Source organism: Rousettus aegyptiacus, unplaced genomic scaffold (genome assembly GCF_014176215.1).
Source record: "Rousettus aegyptiacus isolate mRouAeg1 unplaced genomic scaffold, mRouAeg1.p scaffold_m13_p_8, whole genome shotgun sequence".
Classification (NCBI taxonomy): domain Eukaryota; kingdom Metazoa; phylum Chordata; class Mammalia; order Chiroptera; family Pteropodidae; genus Rousettus; species Rousettus aegyptiacus.
The window spans coordinates 33200354-33209326 of NW_023416311.1; the positions used below are offsets into that span (position 1 = coordinate 33200354).

The 8973-nt window shown below is 37.2% G+C and overlaps 1 pseudogene; it reads right to left on the reverse strand.

Annotated features, from left to right (window-relative positions):
* Positions 1-2793: 2793 nt before the first annotated feature.
* On the reverse strand, positions 2794-4634 carry LOC118606895 (annotated as a pseudogene).
* Positions 4635-8973: the final 4339 nt, after the last annotated feature.

Sequence of the window (8973 nt, forward strand, 5' to 3'; positions counted from 1 at the left end):
CAAATGTAAAAGACTTTTCTCACTTTCTTCCTTCCACAAAGATTCTTCAGAGTCTATTTATTTCTTTTATTTTCATTTTCATTTATTTATTTATTTCTGCCGAAGTGCCTGAGGGAAGCAATGCCTGCTAGTAGCAAGACTTGCATTCCCTTTGTCTTGTGAACAGTTGTTCAGGCTTTAAAAGCTAACCTGGATCCACCTCAGTGGCCTGGTTGTTCCCTTTTCTTCGGTCCAATCTTTCACCCATGGAACTTGAGGCAACTCTATTGTCACTTTCTTCTGAGGGTAGTTTTAGAAAAGAATGAACAATGAATGAAGGTCACCATGTGCAAAAGCCAGGGAAGAGAGGGTTAAGATATATATATAAAAAAAAAAGTCCAGGAAACAAATTGTTGGTCTGAAAGAATGTAGCTCTGAGAGGGGCCAGATGGACCGGGCTGGGGTTTCGTAAAGCAGTGGGGAATCCCATTGTGTGCATACAGGTAGGAGTTTAGCCTTTGTCCAGCCTAGGGCCTAACTTTGGGTTTTATAGGTCACATTTCCTGAGCACAGCAAGCGGAAGCCTGGAGGTGGCTCAGAGTTAGTGTCCTGTTAGGAGTGAAAGCGTTCTCGTTTTCAGGAGACAAGTTTTCAAATTATTTTGACTATTAGAAGTAAGCCAAATAAGGAAAATGAATTTTAGTTCAGTTTTTCTATCTTTCTTTTTCCTTCCTCCCTTCTTCTTTATCTCCCTCTTTTCCTCCCTCTCTCCCTCTTTTTTTCTCCCTTTCTTTCCTTCTCTCCCTCCCTTCCCTGTCTTTTCTTTTTAAAGTAATACAATGAGTTGTTCTTTTCCTGGTAGAGAAGGAAGTTGAATATATTTGACCTACAGAAATTCAACTCATTATCTTATTCTTTCAAAACATGGACATTTTGGTGATCCAGTTTAGTTATTTATTTGATGTTTTTATGCATATGTGTCTTTGTTTCCCCAACAGAGTCATCACAGGATGCTTTAGTTGAAAAAAGTTTTTTTGTTGTAAATATCCTTGGGACCATTCGGTGAGACCCGAGAGTACAAGATAATGTGATGAGATAAGCACTTCCCTGGCACTGACTTACATAAATAGTCAGATTAGCTATCCTGTCAGGAGAAAAATAGAAGCTGTAGCCACAAAACATTACTCCAGCAGCAGCCTGAAGGGTCCTTTGATATATTAAGATCATCAATAATAAGATGTCCACCACTGCTTTTTGGGTTGTTAGGGCGTGTAAAGATTGTTTAATTTGAAACAAACAAACAAAAAACCCACCAGTTTCCTATGGATGGTTGTTTATTGAATTAAATATGGTTTGTTTTGTGGAAGTCTTCATTGTTAAAATAATTCACATTGCCAACACAGCTTCAAAAGATTAAATTGAACAAACTTTGGGCTAATTAATAGGAGGAATTACTTCATAACCTAGAAATAGAGATTCTTCTGTTTTCTCTCTTCAGACTTGAGCATCTTCTGCCAGTTTGGGTCAGTATGCTCTCCTTATTTTCCCCCACGAGGAAACGTTAATCACATTCTGATTACTATTTTCAGCTTGTCATGAAGTGAATGGAAGCTTTAAGAAGAGTGTAAGAGAATTTGTAATCTCTAGTATGGGAAATTGAATAAACACATTAAATGTGGAAAGTTAGTCACCAGGGCACTGGGTTAGGAAGGGCACTTAAATACATGCTGGTAAAAATAACACTTTTTTTAGGAGCTCAGACTGACATGGTAGTGCTTTAGCCAAACTACCCACATTTTTCTTTCCCTCAGAATTTGGGCTTTTAGTTAGTATATATGGAGACTACCAGTTTTACATAAAGTTCAAAGGAAAATTAAGGTTTATCACGATTCAAGAAAATGCAATCTTTAAAAGTAATACACTATTAAGAGGGATAAAATTGTCTGCAAACTTTCACTGATGTATCTGTTTCTGCTTGATGATGTATATATAGCTTGAGTCAGTCCCATCCAGATTTTTTTCTTAAGTTCTTCTTTTTAGAAAATTATTTATTTTTATAGGTCATTGAAAATGTCAGCAAGTGCATCATGTCTCTGTAAGGAATTTCTGCATATTTTTAGATCAAACATTAACCTGAGGTTATGGAGAGATTTCTCACTGAAGATACTAAGTTAATATTCATATTAACAAAAATGAAAGCTCGAATGTTATTAACTTGAGAAACAGCAGCAAATGGACCCTCAATTTTCTTCCTTGGTTGTAGAGAACTTAGAGACATATTCATTCGTGTGCTGGATATAGTTTGTATATTGTCCAAAACTGTTATTGATTTCCTTCCATAATATGTAGAGAAAATCACTAATATTGAGAGTAATATCCTAGATGACTAAAGCATTTTCAACACAGCTTAGTCTTTTAAAGAAACCTTATCATACTACATATCTAATTAAAAATTTTGCTATTTTAGCCCTGAACTTGTAAGTTGAAACTTTATGATACTGCTGTATCGCTGAGACATATCACTTGATCAAGCCAGCTGAAATCATAGATATGGTACTTACCAGGCTGATCATGTACATGAAGAAACATCTTCATTTACTACAGGTGTAACTTGGAGATACTGCGGGCTCATTTCTAGACCACCGCAATAAAGCAAATATCAAAATAAAGCATGTCACACAAATTTTTTGGTTTCCCACTGCATATAAAAGTTATGTTTACACTATACTGCAGTCTGTTAGGTAAGTAATAGTGGCATATCTAAAAAGACAATGTACATACCTTAATTAAAATGTACTTTGTTACTAGAAAATGCTAACTATCATCTGAGCCTTCAGCAAATTGTCATCTTCTTGCTAGTGGAGGATCTTACCTCGATGTTTATGGTGACTGATCAGAGTGGTACTAATCAGAGTGGTAGTCACTGAAGTTTGAGGTGGCTGTGGCAGTTTCTTAAAATAAGAATGAAGTTTCCCACATTGATTGACTCCTTAATGAACAATTTCTCTGTAGCATGAGATGTTGTTTGTTAGCATTTTATACACAGTAGAGCTTCTTTCAAAATTAGAGTCACTCTTCCCAAACCCTGCTGCTGCTTTATCAACTAAGTTTATATAATTTTTTAAATCTTTTGTTGTTATTTCAGTACTCTTCCCAGTATCTTCACCAGAAGTAGATTGCATCTCAAGAGACCCCTTTCTTTGGTTATCTCTAAGACAAAACTACTCATCTGTTAGTTTTATGAGATTGCAGTAATTCAGTCGCATCTTTAGGCTCCACTTCTAATTCTGATTCTTTTGCTATTTTCACCACATCGGCAATTACTTTTTCCACTGAAATCTGGAACCCCTCAAAGTTATCCATGAGGGTTGGAATCAATGTCTTCCAAACTCCTGTTAATGTTGGTATTTTGAGCTCTTTCCATGAATCAGGAATGATCTTAATGGCATCTAGAATGGTGAATCCTCTCCAGGAGGTTTTCAATTTACTTTGCTGAGTTGAGCCATCAGAGGAATTACTATCTATGGCAGCAATAGCTTTAAAAAATGTATTTCTTAAATAATAAGACTTGAAAGAAAAAAAAATTACCCCTTGATCCATGGGCTGTAGAATGGGTGTTGCATTAACAGGCATGAAAACAACACTAACCTCATTGTATTCTCCATCAGAGCTCACTGGTTGTCACTGCATTGTCATTAAGCAGAAATAATATGAAAATAACTTTTTTCTTAGCAGTAGGTCTCAACAGTGGGCTTAAAATATTTAGCAAACCATGTTGTAAGTAGATATACCATCCTCTAGGCCCTGTTTTATTTATAGAGCACAGGCAGAATAGATTTAGCATAATTCTTAAGGATTTCTGGAGTGGTAAATGATTATCGGCTTCAAATTAGTCACCAGCTGCATTAGTCCCTAACAGGAGAGTCAACCTGTCCTTTGAAGCTTTGAAGCAGGCACCGACTTCTCCTTTTTAGCTATGAAAGTTCTAGATGGCATCCTCTTTCACTGAAAATCTGTTGTTTTGTATAGCTGCCTTCATTAATTATCTTAGCTAGATATAGATAATGTGCTACGGCTTCTACATCAGCACTTGCTGCTTCACCTTGCACTTTTATATTATAGAGGTCATTTTTTTTTTCTTAAACCTCATTAACCAACCTCTGCTAGCTTCAAACTTGTAGCTTCCTCACATCCCTCAGCCTTTATAGAATTAAAGAGTTAGGGCCTTTCTCTGGATTAGGCTCTGGCCTAAGGGAGTGTTGTGGCTGTTTAATCTTCGATTCAAACCACTAAAACTTTCTCCATATCAGCAATAAGGCTGTTTTGCTTTTTTATCATCATTCCTATGTTCACTGGAATAGCACTTTTAATTTCCCTCAAGAACTTTTTCTTTGCATTTACAACTTGGCTAACCATTTGGTGCAAGAGACTTGCCTAGTTTTCCACCCGTCTTGGCTTTCAACATGCCTTTTTCACTAAGCTTAATAATTTCTAGTTTTTAATTTAAAGTGAGAGATGTGGTCTCTTGTTTTCACTTGAACACTTAGAGGCCACTGTGGGGTTATTGATTGGCCTACTTTCAATAGTATTGTTTGTCATAGGAGGCTCAAGGGGAGGGATAGAGATGGGGTAACAACCAGTAAGTGGAACAGTCAGAACGCACATAACACTTATGAATTAAGTTTGCATTCTCATATGGGTGAGGTTCGTGGTGCCCCAAAATAATTACAGGGGTAACATCAAAGGTCATTGATTACAAATCACCATAAAATATAATAATAAAAAGTTTAAAATATTGGGAGAATTAGCAAAATGGGATACAAAATACAAAATGAGCAAATGCTGATAGACTTGCTTGATGCAGAAGTGCCAAAAAGCTTCAGTTTGTAAAAACTCTTATTTGTGAAGTGCAATAAAGAGAAGTGCTATAAAATGAGATATGCCTTTACTCATTTCAAACACTTTTGAGTGTACTATTCTGCTCGGCTGCTTCCATGCTCCAGTGTGATGCACCATTTTTGTTGTTGTTTGGTATTTTGCACAGCCTCAAATGACTTTGGTTTTATCATCTCCTTAATTCATAATTGTTTAATACTAATATCAAAAGGCATATATTGTTGACAGTGGGAAAAAAATGGCATAGATGATAGAGGCTCTATTCATCCTTCTAGTGACCAAATCAAAATTGTGACGGAAGCAAGGAGCCACAGCAGAGAAAAATCACCTGAGATCTAGAGGAACAAGCCATACAACTAGGGAGAAATCCAAGAAAGCACCCTGCAATGGCAGAAGGCAGGACAGGGCGAGAATGAGGGGCTGCCTGGTCTCCAGCAGCTGAGACGGAGGCTGCGGCAGCTGCAAAAGCTTCTAAAGAGGCTGTGCCTGAGAGCGGATTTTCACGGTGACAGACCTGCTCACTCTGGGCACCAGTGCTGATTCGGCTGCGCATAGAGGGCACCAGCGACTTACAGGGAGACATTGTCGGAGTGAAGGCCGAGGGGAGACTCACTTTGTACAGAAGTGCCGGTGGTATCCATTGTTCCCTGTTGAGCCCTCCCCGCTCCCAGTTCATGGACATAGCGCAGCCATTGCCGTGATGTCATCAAGCTGGATAACAGAAGTTTCTTGCCCAGAAGATTCCTTGAAAACCCGCCTCCCCTAACACACGGCCCCACCCAAGCCACATCCAAGTGTATCCTCAGCGAGTCAGGTTCTCCTTGCTGAGACTCACACTGGAGGCAGCCTCGGTTTCTGACGTGGCCTTTTGAGGCAACTCTAAACACAGCATCTGTGGATTGCTTGCTGAATCTTGACAGGTGGCCCCAGAGGGGCAGAGGCTTGGGCTAAGTTTGGCCTGCAGCTAAACCTGTCTTAGGACTTTGCCACTTGATACCTCACAAATCCATACTAATGAGACTGGGAGACTTAGGAGCTTTGCTTAGTACATAGAAACAGACACGGACGGCAGCCAAAATGGTAAGATGAAGCAGAAACCATATGAGAGAACAGAACAGAGATCCAGATATAATGGAGTCAAGCAATCTAACAGATGCAGAGTTCAAATCACTGGTTATAAAGACGCTCAATGAACTTTTGGGAAGTGTAGATAAATTAAGTGAGAACTTCAACATAAAACATAAAAGTGAAAATTATAAAAGAGAACCAGTCTGAAATGAAGAACACATTAACTGAGATGAGACGTATATTAAAAGGAATAAACAAAGTGAATAAAGAAGATCAAATGCCCTATCAAGAGGACAGGAAAGCCAATCAGGACACTCAATCAGAATGGCAAGAAAAAAGATGTTAAGACTATAAAAACAATTTAAGGAGGATATAGGACACTATTAAGACTTTAAATATTCGTCTGATCATTGTAACTGAAGAAAATCAAGATGTTGAACAGCTGTTTGAAGAAATAATGATGGAAAACTTCTCTAACTTGGTGAAGGAAATGGACATAAAACCCCAAGAAGCTCAGGGAATTCTAAAAATCGGGGATCCAAAGAGGCCCACACCAAGACACATCACAATTAAAATGTCAAAGATTAAATACAAAGAAAGAATATTAAAATCAGCAAGAGGAAAACAAATAGTTACATATAAGAAAATATTCATAAGACTAGCAGCTGATTTCTCAAAAGAAACTGTGCAAGACAGAAGGGCTTGGCAAGAAATATTTGACAAGATGAAGACCCAGGATCTACAACCAAGAATAATTTATCCAGCAAAGCTATCATTTAGAGTTGAAGGACAGATAAAGAGCTTCCCAGACCAAAATAAGCTAAAGGAATTTATCTCCACCAAGCCAGTATTACAGGAAATGTTGGAGGGACTTCTTTAAGAAGAAAAAAATGTGTATCAAAAATAGGGGTAAAGAATGGTAACAACTACATTCCTATGAATAAGTACCTTAAATGGAAAAGAATTAAGTGGTCCAACCAAAAGATAGAGTGGTTGAAAAGATAAGAAAACAAAATCCCTACATATGAAAAGGAAGGGGATGGAAAAAGATATTGCTTTGACAGACCTAGAAGGTATTTAAGTCAGACAGAGAAAGATAAACACTATGTGATTTCACTTATATGCAGAATCTAAGGAATAAAAAGAATAATCAAAAACAGATTCGTAAATATAGTGGACAATGGTGTTGCACAGAGGGGAAGGGGGCTTGAGGGCTGGGAGAATGGGGTGAAGGGCTAAAGAAGTACAAATTAGTAGCTGATAGATGGTCAATGGCATGGGGAGCACGGCATAAGGAATGCAGTTAGCATTGATACATTGGCTAGGTGGAGGGTCAGGGGAGGAAGAGAACAATTGAGCGGATCGTTTTATGAACTATATAGATGTCTAACGAATGTACTCTATACTTGAAACTAAATAAAAAGAATTTAAAAAGGCACATATTGTTGAGTAGAACAATGAAATAGTGTAAAGATTGACCTTCACATGCAATCCTTTATTATTCATTGAACAACACCTGGCTTTGTTAGCATACAACTGCTTCATCAGTACTGATTTCAGCACACATTTCATCATCTACTTCATGACTCTTAATACCACTTATTTATAAAAAATCTTATTGCATAATATGGGCTTTTGGTAGTATTTAAAAAATTGTTTGCTGCATATTTCTTTCCTGTATTTAACACACTTAAACAAGAGCTGTTTAATATAAATGTTAGTGATTCTGTCCGAATGTGAGGTATCTAGTAGAATAGTTTTCAACATTTAAAATATGATAGTATGTGACATACCACAATCATTTAACAGGAGTATTGCCAGTACTTCAATCTGTTTTCTGTCAGGAGGAGGGTATTTTTTATTTAATTCGTGGATGGTTTTGCTTTTTTATATTCCTTAGTGACAAAAGTCATAAATTTTATGTAAGAAAGCTATATTTAGGATTTGTTATGCAAAAATTTAGTTGTTTACTAGAAAGTTTGCTGTGTTCTGCCTGGGAAACTGTGGAAAAGCTGTGATTTCATTCTTTAAATGGGTCTTATGATGCTAAGCACTAGTTACTTATGAGAATATGAGTGGTATAAACATGGACCCTATCCTTGGAGAAGATATATGGATAAAACACAGTATTTTTTATAATGAGCCCATTTGATTAAAAATAAAATAAACTAGAGCTGCGGACATTATTACTGTTTCCCTTTGCAGTTACTCCAACACTGGTTTTCTTAGATTCTTCTGAGTGAGACTGTCTATAGTAACATGGCCCAGTTGTCCCCAGAATGGTGAGGGGAGCTCCTAAATTTCTGTTTTAATAAAAATGAAGTAGCAGAATTGCTGTTTCAACTTGGCCGTGAATGAGTTTAGAACATGCCACCCCTAAATATGCTGCTCTGACATATTGACTATTTTGAGTTAAAGGCACTTGAAAAACAGCAAATGAAAGTACTCTGACCTTTCCTCTTTAAAAAAACAAAACAAAACAAAAAAACAAAAAAACAAAACAGGAGATGAAAATTCCTATATGAAAGATGTCCTCCCTATACCAGAAAGCAAGTAACAAAGTAACATTCTTATCATGGCAAGAGGTTGAGACTGAGAGAATTCTATACAGACCTCGTTAAAATCCTTCTTATCCTCCTTTTCCCTCTCCACATAGTTTAGCCACTTTTCCACAACTGCCTCTCTTTGTTTAACATAACATAAAAGCAAGTAAGTTTTGCTGTTTTGAGGGTCTTTATTCCTCACGAAGTCTCCTGTGTCAAGTAAAACTTGTATTAAATACATTTGTATACTTTTCTCCTGTCGATCTGGCTTAGGTCAGTTTAATTTTCAGGGCTAGACAAAACTAGGTAAAAGTTTGCCTCCCCTGCAGCCCCAGCTTTATTGTCTACAAATTGTGCAAAATGTCATAACCCCTGGACTGAGCACTTGAATTAGTTCAAGACCCAGTTTGATTACTTACTGTTAATTTGAATAAGTTTCATCTCTTTGTATTTGCAATCACTATAACCATACTCATCTTGGAGGGTA